We start from the raw sequence: 16,776 nt of genomic DNA, 5'->3' as shown, positions 1-16,776 counted from the left end.
ATCTGGAGTACTTTGTCCAGTTTGAGCCACCACTACAGAAAGGATGAGGACAAATTAGAGAGAGACCAGTGGAGGGCAACAACAGTGATGATGAGGCTGTGGCAGATGACTTCTGAGAAGAGGCTGAGGATATAAGACTGGAGATAAGACTGAGATGGGATTTAATAACAGACTTCAACTACTTCAAGGGTGGTTTCAAAGAGGATGGAACTAGACTGTTCTCAGTGGTGGCAGATGACAGAACAAGAAGCAATGGTTTCAAGTTGTAGCAAGGGAAGTTTAGGTTAGATATTAAGAAAAAAATTCTTTTGAGGAGGGTAGTAAAACAATGGAACAGGATACCCAGAGATGTTGTAGAATCTCCATCTTTGGAAGTTTTTAAGACCCAGCCAGATAAAGCTTTGGCTTGGATGGTCTAGCTGGGGATGGTCCTGCTTTGAGCAGGGGATTGGACTAGATCAGGGTTTTTTAACCAGGGCTTTGTGTACCCCTGGGGGGTATTTCTGATGGCCTCAGGGGGTACTTGGTAGCGGTGCTCCTGATTGCCAATCGGCCCCCCTTTCCTCCCCACTGGGGGATGCCTGCCTTCTTGACTGGCTGCCGGGGGTACAATGACCTCCAAAATGTTGAAAATCCCTGGACTAGATCACCTCGTGACGTCATTCCCAAACCTAATTTTCTATGATTCTATTATTTTAAATAAAATGAATCCCTGGTAAAGTTACCTTTTGAAAAATGCATAGTAAGATTACAAAATTTATCAAACATGATTCACATCCAGTCTGCTAGTCAATTTAATTCAGGTGTATCTTTGCTGAAAGGTAACTGTCTTCTCTGCCACCTATTTGCCAGGAATTACCAATACCACCCACTGCAGGAAGCCAGTTTGGAGAGCAGGTTCTGTATCTGCTTCTTAGTGGGTGTGCCTACACAAGATGCTGACTGTGCAGTAGCCAAATACTACTGTGCATCACAACACCAACAGTGCTAATACACTACTGTGCAGTATTGTTAGGCTGCTGTGCAGTAGTGTCACTTAAAAAACATTTGCCAGTGCTACATTTGCCTATACAAATACTGAATAAATGCACAGTAGCTATACCCTCTATGTAGTAAATTTCCTACAAATTAAAATCTATGTGTAGCCTAAGTCTCCACAAATATATAATTTCTATTGTTACTGGTGTCACTCCCTTGATACAATAATGATAGACTTCTAATAAATAGGGAAGTCATCAGTGACTCCATAGATGACTGAGGAAGCTGATCTGAGATTTGCATATTTGCCTGCACATGTCAAATAGTTCCAGGAGGAGGGAGTAGATCCTGGTGATGTAATTTCTCAGCTCTTTCTATTTGTGTCTCTCATGTATTCACCTCCATAGTGAGGTGAGTTTGCTCGAAATAAACAATGCTTGGCCATACATCATGGTGCACCTGGTGATGATTCAGTGCTTGAGTTTCTCAGGTATTACTATTTGTAATGTGTAAGAAAGGAAACTCAAGAGAAGAAAACCCTTGGGTCTTCTCCATGGCTTCCTCGCCTGGCACACCTTTGATGGGAGGAAAATTATAAGTTAGCACACAGAGGACTCTTTTTGCTGTTTATAAGTTCTATATTTGTCTCACAGTCTTATTCACACAGTTACTCACATCAAGACACAAGTCTCATGCACTGGAGCTTAACACCTTCCTGGTACAAAAAAAATAAATAACCAAAGCAAAAAACTCAAACAAGATTTTCACAGACTCAGTCTTTACAGAAAGGATTTTCTTTCACCCACTTTCTCTATGTTTCTTCTGACGTGCATTTTACTGTCTCTTTAAGTAAAGTTTCTCACTTCCAAATCCCCCAAGTACCTCTGATAGGGAGCTAAGTGCAGCCTTTGTTTGTCTTCCTTCATGTCAACAACCAGGAAATCTCTTACCCTAACTGTGGACCATCATCAGCTCCACGCCTGCACACGAATCTCTCTGCTCATCACTTCCCATGAACTCACAGTTCCCCTTCTGGGGGATGTCTTTGATTCTTCCCTTCTCATTTATCTGTGAGTCATTTCCAGTTAGGAATTATCTCATTACTTTTCCCTGCAGGTGTAGTTCATGTCGCTGCCACGTAATGACGTCAACATTTTTCCTGTCACTTTGCATCAGCTGCAGGAAGTATCACTTTCTTGTGAAAAAAGAAATGGGGGGTTTACCTCCCTGTCACACTGTTAACACTGTATTGCTTCAGATTGGCCTTCACAGTGTTCCTGAATCTCTTAAAGGGCCTGTTTTGTAAAGGGCCTGTTTTCAGAGCCAGTTGTCAGGTATGTTTTCATGACATGTCTTCTCCAACAGAACTTGTGCTATATAAACATGGCTTCAGTGCTGGTGGTGTTTGCTCAGGGCAGAATGCTGGCATTCATTCTTCTATTCTTCCAAGTGATGTGGAGGATTTTTCTGAAGACATTGCTGGTAAAGTTTATAAGTTTTCAGGTTTTTTTTTATGTCATCCAATTTCCACCCCCATACAACCGGGAAGGGATGACAACAGCCTGGTAGATAAGAAGCTTGGTTTGGGTCCTGCTGTCATGAAAATCTAACACAGCTTTGGAGATGTCCAAAGTCAGCACTGACAGATTTTATCAAGTGTTGACTGTCACAACTTATTTTTACATTTTGGGAAAGGTAGCTACTCAGGTAAAGATTGCCCTTTAATTGTAATATGTGGAAGAGAAGCTGGTTGCTTTGGGGTGTATTGGTAAAGTCTTTTGGTTTCTGTGAAGTTTCCAGTGAGTTAAAGCACTTCATATGCTTCCTAGAAGCAATAAAGAGTGACCTGGAGCTCTTAAACTGAGTGGACACATGCAACATAATTGTCAGTATCAAAAATCAGCAGGGATCCTGGTTTTCTCCGATTTTAAAAAAATCCCCAATTTTTGGTTAAAAAGGTTACCCTAAACCAGGGGTGAGCAAAATGCAGCCCAGGGGCCAGATGTGGCCCGCCAGGCCATTCTATCTGGCCTGCGGGGCCCCTAAAAACATTAAAAAATGAATATTTATCTGCCCCTGGCTGCCTATTATGTGGCCCTTGAAGGCTTGCCAAAACTCAGTAAGTGGCCTTCTGCCCAAAATAATTGCCTGCCCCTGCCCTAAACTCTCTGACCTTCCTGATGATCTCAACACCATTTATCACTGGGAGATTATCAAGAAAAATGTCCATGAGGTGTGCAAAGACTCTTTAGGCTTCTCTGCAAAGGAACAACGGGCTGATTTGGTGAGGTTGATAGAGAAATACAAACTCTCACTGACAGAAAGGAGAGTTTTCCAAGCTTGGCAGAATGACATCAGCTCCAAACATAAGCAAGACATGTAGCTCCACATTAAAGCTGAGGCCTATAGGCAAACTCAAATGAAATTGGTGGGAAGACAAAGTAGAGGAAGACAAACAACAAAGCATGTGGTCATTATGGAATAACAACTGAAATTTATAAAGAAGGTTGAAAAAACTCTCTTACTGACTGCATGTCATTATTATGAAAATCTAAACACATGAAACAAATTCCCAGTGACTTGAGAGGTGCCAGAATTATTACTCTATTCAGGAAAGAAGATAGATCAAAGTGTAGAACTTGTCCTGGTATTACATTCCTGTCCATAGCTGGAAAGACTCTGACCCCCATTCTCCTCAATAAACTTACTTTCCCCACTGAGCAAGTTCTACCTGAGCCCCAAAGCAGTTTCAGACAACTCAGATGTTCAATAGATACGATTATTGTTGCTAGGAAGCTGCAGGAGAAGTGTTGTGAACAGCATCAAGATCTTTATGTGGCCTTCATTGACCTAAGGCCTCTGATCCAATCAATAGAGAGACCCTACAGAAGATTCTGATGAAATCTGGATGCCTGCCAACATTTGTTATCATTAACAGACTCCTTCAAGATGATGACATGAGAGCAACTTTCTTTATAATAGCATACAACAGATAGTACAGGAATGCAATTGTACCATCTGTATTCCAGAAGGATAAAAGAGAAGACAACATGAAAGACATTCAGATCTTCACAAAATATGCAGGTAGATGGGGTTATAAAGGAGAAAATAAGATAAGATGTTGTCGACCTATTGGTTATCTCTCTAAGTACAAGGATTGTGATTTATAATTTTCTCATCTTTGCCTTTTACTTAATCAATAAGGTAATGTAAGGCAGTAACATTAATAACCTGTAAACAGAATGGTGTTAAGAGTGGCTATGGAAAATACCTTTTAATTTTTAACATCTCTCTTAAAAGATGCGACAGAGAACACAATAGAGGTGCCAATTTATCTCAAAATATTTTTGAAAGGAATGCTTCAAATACGGAACTTAAGATGGTTTCATATGCTTTGAGTTGGGTTAGGTTTTATAGACTGAACTTCAGATTCAGGTTAGCATTAATTTTTAAGATACTGAAAATGCAATGATTAGGAAGAAAGTATCTCATGACCTGAATAAATGTATAATTGTCACACAAGACTATAGTATGTGACCTGTGGAAATCCTTTATGATTACCTTCTACCTTCAGAATAAGTGGTAACACTTCTGCATTCTGTAATAATAACTACATAAAATATTTCATTCTTCTCTCCAGAGTCAAATGTAATTTCCTTTGAACTCCTTAACGGGGCTGGGCAAATAGGTGCCTCTGAGAATTTACCTCACATAACATTGTATGCTACAGTAGGTCAGTAAGAGAAGGAATATGGCTTTATAGTATAGTGGTGAGTGTATTTACCAGGGAAAAGAGAAATTGGGATTCCGATCCTTAATTCAGTAACTAATCTAATATTATAAAAGCCTAAGTCTGTCTGTCCATAATGCTTTATTTGCATTCTGATTGGCTGATGGAAACGACATGGCCGGGGCTGAGCGAGGCTGGCCTGGGCCACAGGGGCAGGGCCACTTACAGCAGTTGGCAGGGCCACCCCTGGCAGCTGTGGTTCAGTGATGGAGACACTAAGGCCTGTCATCAGTGAAGCCTGGCCTGGCTGCATGTCTGGTGGTTGGCTGGGCAGTGGACTAGCCAGGCTGGCAGGGGTCACAGGGGCAGGGCCACCCCCAGCAGCTGTTGCTCAGTTACTGCCACTTCCCATACCCTGGCTAGGAAGGGCAGTGTGGCACAGAGACCCCCCTTCCTGCCCCACAGTGGCAGGGTGGGGGGAGGAGGAGGATAGGGAAGAGTCCCTCCCTCCCAGCACTGAACATAGCCCCCTTCCTTCCCTGCGGTGGTGGGGGTGGGGAGGCAGGGTGGAGAAGAAAGAGGGGGAAGAGTCCTTTCCAGCACTGAACAGAGTCCCCTCCCCTCCCCATGGCAATATGGGGGAGAGTCCTGCTCTGGGGCCAGGCAGCCTGGCCTAGAGCCCCCTTCCCTGCACAACAGCAGCAGGGGAGGAGTAGGGGAAAGTGTCCTTCTCCAGGCAGTAGCAGAGGGAGGAGGAGGAGGAACAGGAGTCTCCCTCCAGAGATCTCTTACCACACAGATCCCCTTCCCTCCACCTTGGGTGAAGGAGGAGAAGGGGGAAGAGTCCACCCCAGTACAGAGCCCTGGCATGGCCCTATTAAATTGAAGGCGGCAGGGAGAAGGGTTAATTCCTCCCTCCTTCCCTTCTGCCCTGCAGCTGGGGTCTGCCAGCCCCAGGGGCCACCACTGCAGCCCCTTCCCCTCTGCTCCCTAGCAAATAGACAGCTGCGGTGGGGGAAGATGGGAAGAAGGAAAGAATTAACCCCTCCCACCCCACTTTGCCTTAATGGGGCCATGGTGGCCAGTGTCTCACCATGTGCTGTCCCTGCTCAGGCTAGAGAGCAGAGAGGTGGAGCCAGCCCTGCTCTGGAGAAGAGAGCACAGCCTAGCCCAGAGAGCATGCTGGGATGCTGGAGGACTCTGGTTTATCTCAAACCAGGAAGAGGTCTGGGACAGACATTGCACAAACCGGTTTGAATTCAATCAGTTAAATCTGATATTACATTCAACAGTTTTATCTCAAACTGGTTTCAGCTATTTAAAAACTGATTTACGTGCACTGAACTTCTGTTCAGTTACAGTTTTAAACCAGTTTCTGATCACTTAAACTGGCTTATGTGTAATGTCTGTCCCTAGCTGAAAAGATATCACCTCTCATACATTTCCTGGACCACCACAGCTAAAAGAACACTTCCATTCTATTACCACTGCTTAACTTTCACTGGTGTAGGGATGATTGATTTGTGTGTTTCCAATTTGGTGTAACCCGTAACAGGCTATTATGTGTACTACTGCCACCCAGTGGCAAAGTGGAAAAATGGTACCTTTTGTAAGCAACTCTTCTTGAATAGCTTCTCCTTTGTCCACATAGGGCATTGGTGTAATTTAAGATGGTGTGTAAAAAAATAAGAAAAAGAAAACAATAACCTTATATAAAATTTCACTAAGGCAAATGAGACATATACTTAGCTCTGTAATGGTGGCATGAATCTTACAATCTCATATTGTATGCCCATGGGTAAGTTAACCATTTGGCTCCCCTCCTTCTCCCCACTTTGTTGTTAAATTCTTATAGGATAATATGCTGTTTATTAATCAAAATAATATTATTTGATGTTGTGTGTGTGTGTGTGTGTGTGTGTGTATTATGTTTCCCTAAACAAACTATAAACTCAGGGGAGCTTACAACAGCAAAGGTCTATTAACTGCTTCTGGTAAGCAGTCCATAGTAACAAATAAGCTTTAAGGCAGTGAAACAAACGCACCTTTATTGAGCCTCCATCTCTGCTTCCATACCATTGAGACAACATACAATCATGGATGCCTGACTAGCTTCTCAGAATCAGAACTAGAATAGTGTCTAGGGACATGTTATGAAAAAAACAAAACAACCTATCTTGTGCTAGTTTACCACCCATGTCCCTTAATTTATCATAAATTACCAGATAGCCCTTTTCATTGAGGTTGTTGATATTTGCATCACAATGTACCATATACAAGATTTATATAGAAGTTTAATAAAGTGGGATTTCTGACTGCAGTTGGCTCTATTTCTCCTGCAGTAAGCAGAAAAGAATTCAAATGTAGGTAGTAAATTTATAGAATGAAGTCACTTCACGGATTTACTAAATCAAATTAAAGACTCTTTCATAATATTGAGCAAATGGCAGCTGTGGAGAATTACTCATTTGTAAGCATCAGCTATTGTAGTTAATTTTGCTGACTTCAAGTACTTAATTTGCATTTGTCAGACTATCTAAATAATGTAGGTTCTAGCACCAGTAGTGTGATACAATGTACTTGCATATCAAACTGGAGCATTTAAAATATAAGAGTTTTGTATCTTGTGTGCTATGATAGTCTCCTGATTGTTTTATGAGTATTAAAAAAGTGATAAAATGTTTTCTTGGGATTTAATTACTTTAGATTGGGTGCATGTGTTTTAATGGATAGACATGATAAAAATCCAGGGTTACAGCAGGAAAACTAACCAGAAAATATTAGAAGGCTGTGTCACACCCTTTAAAGCTCCTTGCCTTCTAGATATAAGAGACTGGTTTCTCATGTTTATGTTAAGGTTTCTTCAGCTCTTTTTGTTGTTTTCCAGCTATGACTTTGCCCTTAAATCCAGCCCTCAAATGTATAGTTTAAACCTCACTGAACACTGGTACACATTGGTATGATTGTTGGGGGGAGTAGTAGATACTCTGGAGAGTAGGGCTAGGATTCAGAGTGACCTAGAAAAATTGGAGGACTGGGCCAAAAGGAGTCTTATGAGGTTCAGTAAGGACAAGTGCAAAGTCCTGCACTTAGGATAGAACAATCCTATCCACCAGTACAGGCTGGGGGCTAACTGGCTGGGCAGCAGCTCTGCAGACAAGGACGCAGGGCTTACAGTGCAAAATAAGCTGAATATGAGCCAACTGTGTGCCCTTGTTGCCAAGAATGCTAATGGCACACTGGGCTGCATTGGTAGGAATGCTACCAGCAAGTCAATGGAAGTGGTTATTCCCCTCTATTCAGCACTGGTGAGGCCATATCTGGAGTACTGTGTTCAGTTTTGGGCCCCCCACTACAGAAAGGAAGTGGACAAATTGAAGAGAGTCCAGTGGAAGGCAATGATAATGGTGATGGGGCTGGGGCACATGACTTCTTAGGAAAGGCTGAGGGAACTGGACTTAGTTAGTCTAGAGAAGAAAAGACTGAGAGGGGATCTGATAGCAGCCTTCAACTACCTGAAGTGGGGCTCAAAAGATGATGGAGCTAGACTGTTCTCAGTGGTGGCAGATGATGGAACAAGGAACAATGGTCTTAAGTTGTAGCAAGGGAAGTTTAGGTTAGATATTAGGAAGGATTTTTTTCACTAGGAGGGTAGTAAAGCACTGGAAGAGGTGTAGCAGGCTTGCTTTTCAGAGCTTGGGTTGAGTTCCAGGCTTGAGATTTTGCTGGTTTGATTGGTGAAGCCCATCCACCAATCAGGAGGCAGCAAGAAGACTTAAGTTATGCCCTTCCCCTGAAGGGAGGGGGAAAGGCGCTTCACTGCAGATTGTAAACTGCAACCTGTCCAGTCTGGAAGACTTCAGGGGCAAAGCCTTGAAAATATAAAAGGAGCTGTATGCTGAGCACAAGGGAGATACATCTGGGACAGAGAAGTGTGGGGCTTAGAAGAGGTGAGAAGAGCTGTTCAGCAGGGTGAAGCAGTAGCCTGGAAGTGGCCCCTGAAGACTTCCATTGGCAGGGAATGGCAGATAGCTCCAACGGCTAAGCTCTTGGTGTGCAGCATGGTGCATGGCATCCAGACCCTGGGAGCTGCGTTAGGTGGCTTGGGTGCACAACCTCTGGCATGTGACCAAAGACCTGGTGCACAGGTCAGTGCACTGAGCAGGATCTTTGGAGCGCCTGGGCAGCTCAGGTCCCTAATCCCTACCACAGGGATGGGAGCTCAGTTGCAGGAGGTGCTACACAGAGGGTCCAGGAGCGGAATGACCCTGGTGCTGCACGAGATGGCCTGGGCTTCCAACTCATAGCAAAAGGTTGAGTCCAGAGAGCGAGATGGTGCTCAGGCTACTGAGCCAGAAGACAGGGCCAAGCCAGAAGCCCCAGAAGCCTTGCATAGCGGAGCCCCATTCCAGGGGACAGCAACACCCTGAAGGCCACTGCAGGTGAGGGAGCAGCTTGGTGCAGAGGATGGGCCACCCTCCAGGCCTGGGAGCCATGAGTTGCAGGGAAAAAGGATTCCCACAGGGGAGGGGGGAGTTCCCTCTGGTTTGTTAAGGGCTCCTGAAAGTGGAGGTCCCACTGGGAGGGCCCTCCTGAAGCTACCAACTTCCTTAAAGGGCTTGGGAAAAAGCCCAAGGGCATTGGGGATTCACCTTGGGACTAAGTTTATTTCTAAGGGTCTTGTGCCGTAAGTGGTGTGATGTTGTGCCTTATATTTTGTGAACTCTCATGTTTGTAAATTAGTAGATGCGTAGAGTCCTAGGGTTCTGCTGGGACCCCCTTTTGCTATTATTTCGCCTGTTTGTTTGTATTTATCTGTGGCTTAAGTATAGGTGAACAATAACTATGTATAGTTTATCCATTGGCTATGTTTATTTTGGGGTTTGGCTGTTTCAGATCAGATAGTTACCTGTGACTTACCTGTATCTGGAGCACTGGTGTAAGGTTTTATAGCATTTACCCAGAAGGTATTGTTTATGTTACTGGTTTAGATATCACACACTTGGAAGTATATATCCAAGTACACCTGGGCTACACAGGTTACTCAGACAAGTTGTGGACTTTCCACAAGTTGTGGCGGTTTTTAAGACTCAGCTAGACAAACCTTGGATGGGATGATCTAGTTGACGATGGTCCTGCTTTGAGCAGCGGGGTTGGACTAAATAACCTGAGGAGGTTCCTTCCAATCCTAATTTTCTGTGATTGTTAACACGTGCTGTTGTCACATACAGTTTTTCAAGGTTTTTTCTTAGTATGCAAGCAAGGCTTTGAGTAGATATACTTGATTGGTATTTATTTGAAATTTGGCAAATATCTTTGTAAGGGGAGCTGTGTGGGCCGAAGTATACTAAGCATTGTTGGGGTTCTGAGTAAACCCTGTGGGACAACAGAGGGTGAGGGAGCATGATTCCCAGATTGGGGGATGGCAGGGGGCACACCTGGAGCAGGTACTCTTCTCACCCACCCCTAGATATGCTATTGTAGCAAATGAACTTGCTTTCTGCCTTTTTGTTTAGTCAGTTTTGGAAACTAGGGTACTCCCTGGAAGTAGGCAAAACATTTGGCTGAGGTTCCTGAAAGAAGAGGTTGTTCTACAGTTGTTCTCAATTTCTTTTTAGACTCAAGGCACCCCTCATTGGACTTGAGGCATCCATCTTGGTGGCCAGCTCTTAGTTCTTACTCATTTTTTGACTGTAGAAAATCTGTTGCAAAGAAGTCAGAAAGACCACAGCAGGTCAGAGTGTTTTAACACTATGGATTGCCATTTGAAATCTCTGGGTCATGTGGATTCATGCTTGCACATTTAATACTGTGTGGCACCTCATGGAATCCTTGAAAGCATCTCAAGGAAACCCATGATGCAATTACATCCTGGTTGAGAATCACTGCTCTACATGCTCCTTGTCTTTTTCATGTCAGGACTGGATGAAGAGTGTAAATAAAACAAGTTTCACTTAATTGTGCACAGACTCCATATAATTGATTTCTTCACTGGAAATCACCTAGAAAAATTCTGTAAAGTTCTTCTACCACCTGGCAGAGGAGAAAGAGATGAGAACTAGAAGAAGGAGCAATAGGGGAAATCAAACTGAAATAAATTCTTGCTTAGATTTTGCACCTGACTTTAATAACAAATATAGCTGTGGACTGTAAAAATAATCTAATTTTCACATGTTAGCAGACTTAGGTACATGCTGGTTCAGCAGAATAGATAGACAGATGGATAGAATATTGAACATTTGAAATGGATAGATAGATAGATATTCTATCTATCTATCCATTTCAAATGTTCATTACCTATTCTGTAACTCCTTTTGATAACTTCTCTTTACTCCACAGGTTTACTGCCCACATTCCTTTTAAAGTGACCACTTTCATTAATATAATGGAGTTAAATTACTGTTCTACATGATATTTAGCTTAGGCTGTGAATGCTTTTCACCCAGACCTACCTGAGGAAGGGTATTTAGGGTCAAATTCCCCTCCATCTATTAAGCACACAGTTGGACTTATGAGTGACTTGCTCTTAAGCATGATTCTATTTTATCCTGCTCTTCTACCTCCACACTGCTTTCTTATGACTCATTCTTAAGGGTCAGATGATATTGTGTTACAAAAGTAGATGCATTAATGGATTTTCAGGAACTTAAGGTGGAATAGAAACACATTTAGAAACCATTTAGACTTTGCAGTCGGAATACAATCTGGTCTGTTGTTTCTGAAAGGTTGTCAAACTGAGCCTGATATAATAGAAATGTCTATGTTACACATCAGTAAGTATAACATCTTTCCCAATTGTATAAATAATTTAATAAAAGATATTGCCAAACAAATCTTTTTGATTGCATTTTCCCTGTGCCACCATGACTATAACTATACTACAAAAGTACAGTTTGTGCATATCAGGCAGTTACCACATGATAAAAAAGCAATGATAAAAAAAAAAAATCCAAGTGAAGATAAGGCCGGGCCACAGTATTAACCAAACTGAAGAAGTGGCAATGGATTAAATGAAAATAATGCATGTCAAAATTTGGTGCTCATTAAGAATTGAAATATGTTTAAGCAATCAATTTACATGAGTGAGTGAATACCATATGTAGGAGGGTGGCTGGCAGACACTTGCAGCAGACTACACAAATTGGGCTGCAGCTCTCTTCAGGCTTACTAGGGTTACAGCCTAGCTGCAGGCAGTTGGGAGTGATTAAAGGCTGCTTAGGAAGACTGTGCCAGCTGAGAGAGATAATTAGCTGGCCACAGGAAGTTAAAAGGCTCCCAGGGAAGGGAGACAGAGATTCCAACTCCCAGGGAAAGACAGGGTGAAACTGTGAAAGACAGAGACAGAGACAGAGACAGAGACAGAGACAGAGACAGAGACAGAGACAGAGACAGAGACAGAGACAGAGACAGAGACAGAGACAATGCCCAGAACAACTTATCATCAATCTTGTGTTGTCCTTCTGAGTTCTCCAGAATATAAATATTAAAAACTAAACTAACATGTCATAATATTTCAACTTACTAATGTTATGACATGCAAGCAGTCCTCAGACTTAGGATGTTGTTTTCAAGAACCAATTGTGTCATAAGTCAAAATGTTGTAACTCAGAACCAATTTTCCCATAGGAAACAATGTTGGAAATGGGGGACTGGTCTCAGTTTTATCCAGAGCTTAGCAGAGATCTTGGCAAAGAGCTTTCTCAGGGTATCTGTTTGTTTTTACACAACTCTGATTTTGGTAGTTTTAGTTCCAAATACATTGCATGAGATGGAAAGAGTAGTTGATATTCTGATGTTAGTTTGTTGTACAGCAGATGTGACAATAAAACACTATTAAACCTTCATTTCCAGAATGCTTTTCTGTTAGGGATGCTTTTGAATTAGTTAATTCACTTATGTGACCAGCCAACTAAAAAGACACAGGCAGACATGGAAAGACAGAAGCTGGGAAAAGAAACAAAGTGAGAAGAAGAATAGAAATGTTGGTACCAAAGTGTTTAAAAATGTATGCGTGTGCTGTATTTGATTTGTATATATCAGGAAACAAATAAAACTGTTTGTAAGATGAATTGGCTTTGGCAGCCCTTGTTACAATGGAAGAGGAAGGTACTTTTTCTTTTGTAAGAGAAAATAAAGCTGATATTTTCCTTCACTTCCAGAAGGGAAAATTCTGCCTTGCCTGTCTGGATCTAGCATAGTAACAACAGGAATTATTGATAAGGGCTGAAAACAAAGGTCTGGAAAGTTTTAAGAAACTAACACAAATACACAAAAGTACAGACCAATTTTAATAAAACCTGTGTTAAACTAGGAAATGGATGAAAACAGTCATGGTGATGATCAGAAGATTCATGAGATGATTTATTAAATGGAATTTTTTTGTACTTGAGTCTAAGTCCTGATATAAACTCTAAACATTATTTTGGCATAACTATGTTGATTATGGTGTGTGGATTTTGTTTCCCCTTAGTTGACATAGTTATACCAATATAACCCTGGGGAGGGGGTGGTCTTCCCCCTCTCCCTCCCCTCACTATAAATGTGTCTTGTACCCATATAGTTCATTTCACTTCCTGAACTGAAACAAATTGGTATGCCCTGGTACATTCCCCTTTTACACCTGTATCGCTGTGTCCACACCTTGAGGCTGGAGCTGCATATGGGGAGAAAAATTGTTGGTTGCCATATTGCTGTACTGGTATAGTTAATTTGAACATTTCCAGTGTGGGCAAGTAATAAGGATCTGATCATACAATTTATAATCACATGGATGACTACTTAAATTGAACTGGGCTGTGCCTGGTCACCCATTTCCTCCCTTGCACAGTAAACTGCAAGATCAAGGCTCCAGGATGGGTGAGAGAGATGATGAAATGTCCCACATACAAAATGAAGGGCTGTAAAAGTCAACAAGAATGGCTCAAGTAGCTAGCAAAACAAAAGAACATTAAACACTCAAAAAAGCAAATAAAGATAAAGACATATTTCTCCAACTATGCTAAAGGCAAATAGCCAGGAAAAGAGTCAGTAGAGTGATTCAGACACACAAATGGAGAGTTTAAAATGACAGATGGGAGGGTTGATATTTCTCAGATTCTGATGTATATTTTGCTTCTCTGTTCACAATGGATTCTAAAGCCCAAATTCCACAGATGATATAGGTTTTTTTTGTCTGATAAGCAAAGGGACACAAAAGGAGAGAGGCTTGCACTAAAGCAGGTAGATGAACAATTATAAATGGAGTTAACAATGTAGTGGGATGATCAAGACAGATACTGAACGCATTGTTAATGGACTCAGTCTGAATATATCTAAAATCAGAAGAAAATTAACATGACTAGAAGAAAAGATTATCCCTGGTGGCATTCAAAGAATGCCCTACTGAATGTGTAGACACAGGGGGCACAGTGAACATGAATCACCTATATTTTAGAAGTGTCTAACACTTCTGGTAAGCATAGTAAAGAGTGAACAATGGTAATGAATTAATGTGAGCAGGATTAGTGTCATATGGTGTCCTGTCATTTCCTCACACAGAGAAATAACTTATAGAGGATGATCTGAAACAGTCTACAACAGTTAAGAAGAGAAATTGGTATCTGGGGTTGGATGTCCAGCAACTGTGGGGCATCCTTGCATAAAAAGCCACCCTCTTTTCCTTTGGCAACTCTGTTGAAATATGTCACCCAAGTGACTTGATTAGCAGCTTCAGTGGGATCAAGAATTGGCTGCAAATTGTTTATACAGTCAATGGTCAGACCATACAAGAATTATATTATTTCTTTTTCCAGTAAATTAATCAGGGTTGAGTGCTTAATGGCCATTTGGGTGTTTTTTTTTCTGGATTCCTATCTGACCCCATCACATATGCTATCTTTTAAAATTCTTCTTGACCTGCAGGAATTCATTTATTTCCTCTAGGAATTCAGTAATACTGAACAAACTTCAGTACTTTGTTAGAGGTCTTTTAAGGCTCTTGGATTGTTTGAATTTTTATTTTTTTCTCCTATTAACCAATGGGAGCAAGCTTGTGGTGATTTTTCAAAAGGCTGGATCTAGTTTTGAAATACTGAATTTTAAGGTTTGCTATCCAATTTGTAAATGAGGATGTGAAAAAGGATACATTGTCTTTGGTCTAAGTTATGATACTTCATCTTTAATGCTTTTAATTTCTAGTAAATTTAACTGCTGCCAGGAGCAGAAATAGTCTTTGCGCCCAATAAGAAAATGTATTTAAAAAGTTTAGCTCTCTTTTAATGCTCAGGATTTCCTCAAGGTAAGCATTTTTGAGCTCAGGATCATTCAGTCTGAGTAGACTGTTAGTTTTAAGGGTCATACTTTCCAGATGTGATTTCCAGGCCAAACTGAATGTAAGGGTTGCAATCTAAGTGCTCACATAAATCAGTCTGACACAAATATATCTACTTCTGTTACAGAGGAAGATATATAAAAAGGAAGTTGGTTTCCAGTCTGTTCATCAATAGCAAGATATTAGCAATGGTACTGAGGTCAATGTTATCTCTTTTCAAGGAGGAAGCTGACCTATTCTTAACCACTGCCAGTGAGTCTCATTATTTTTGCCAGAAATCCACTGCAGTATATGAATCAAGCTACAACAGTTTTCCAGCTAAAAATAGATGGGCAACATTTAACATTTTCTTGATTTAGGGTGCTCACATCATTGCAAAATAATAAAAACTAGATCCCTGTGGCAGATTTAAAGTGGGATAGTATTTTTTTTTTGGTTGTTCCAGTATATAGAGGAAGTGGTCTGTCATCTCTGAGACAGATTAGTTGGTCTTAAGGAAATCTGAACAAGTTTTCATCTCTTTTCTTTCCCCTTTGTCTCCTCCCTTCCTGTTATTTTTAAATTGAGAGGGCTGGTATTGGACATCATTATCAACCTTCTCTGATGGTGGTACAGTTGAGAAATGATGATGTTATGAACAGTGTAGAAGCTATATAAGAAGCCAAAACTAATGATATCCAACTTTATTATTGAGGATTTTCATATAATTTTTAGTGGCTAAAGTCATATTTATTATATGCTATAACTTCTGAATTTAATGGGGTCTGCTGCGAGAGTAATTGGGGAAGCAAGATGCTGTATGTGAACCTTGGACATTTTATCTCCTCTTGTTTCCAGCAAGTAAACAATCTTGTTTCTCAAAAGCAAGAATGACATGCCCCATGGTTTACAAACAGTTTTAAAGTGTCTTGATTCCTGTGAAGCATGGGGGGAGGGAAGGGAGGAGTGATTTCTATTGATCGACTATTTGAAAGGAGAAGCTGATAAAGATAGTTCTGGAGTAATTATCAAGAACTGGGCCATCTATAAGCCAGGTAATGGTAAACCACAACAAAGGACACGTAATCAGTATATGGTGGGAGTTTGGTCTTCTCTTTTCATATGCCATTTTAGGATTACAACATTCATTGATTAATATCTAAATTTGATAACTTTTCAGCTGCTTCAGGGGTAGCTGCATGGATTGATTTTTAGATCGCCATTAAATGATCTAATTGAGCAATGCATTCATAATGCATCACAATCATAATTGCAACCCAGACCCTCTTTGATTCTCCATTTATGAAGTAAGTGTCCACATTTTACATTAAGTGTCTGGATGCAATTCAGGGAGGACCAAATCTTTCTTGGTAAGTCAAATCCTGGCTGGAGACTTACAGGGTTGCTGACGGTGTATTTCTGCTGCAGATTGGTATTTGCCCAGGCTTCCCTCTATTGTTTTTCGGTGTTCTTGTTATCATCATAGAGCTTCTTGGAGAATGAAAAATGTCTTTGGTTTTGTAATCCTGGTGAGGAGGCCTTTTATGGGTGTTTGATCATTGAGTTGATAGCATTGGTTATACTTTATAACAGGGAAGACCACAAGAAGGTTGTCATCTCCTTCCCTGGAAGTTTGGTGAGGTGATGACAGGGCTGAATTTCCAAAAGTGTCAATAGCAAAAATATGGATTGTAGTAGTAAAAAGCCTAGAGAGGTGTTCCATCATCTTTATTTCTTCCTTCCTCTTTTTCAAAAAAGAGTCTTGTAATTCATATAAAGT

This window comes from Crocodylus siamensis, chromosome 2 (assembly GCF_052110815.1).
Source record: "Crocodylus siamensis isolate JL-2025a chromosome 2, ASM5211081v1, whole genome shotgun sequence".
Lineage (NCBI taxonomy): Eukaryota > Metazoa > Chordata > Crocodylia > Crocodylidae > Crocodylus > Crocodylus siamensis.
This window is presented reverse-complemented; position numbering follows the sequence as displayed.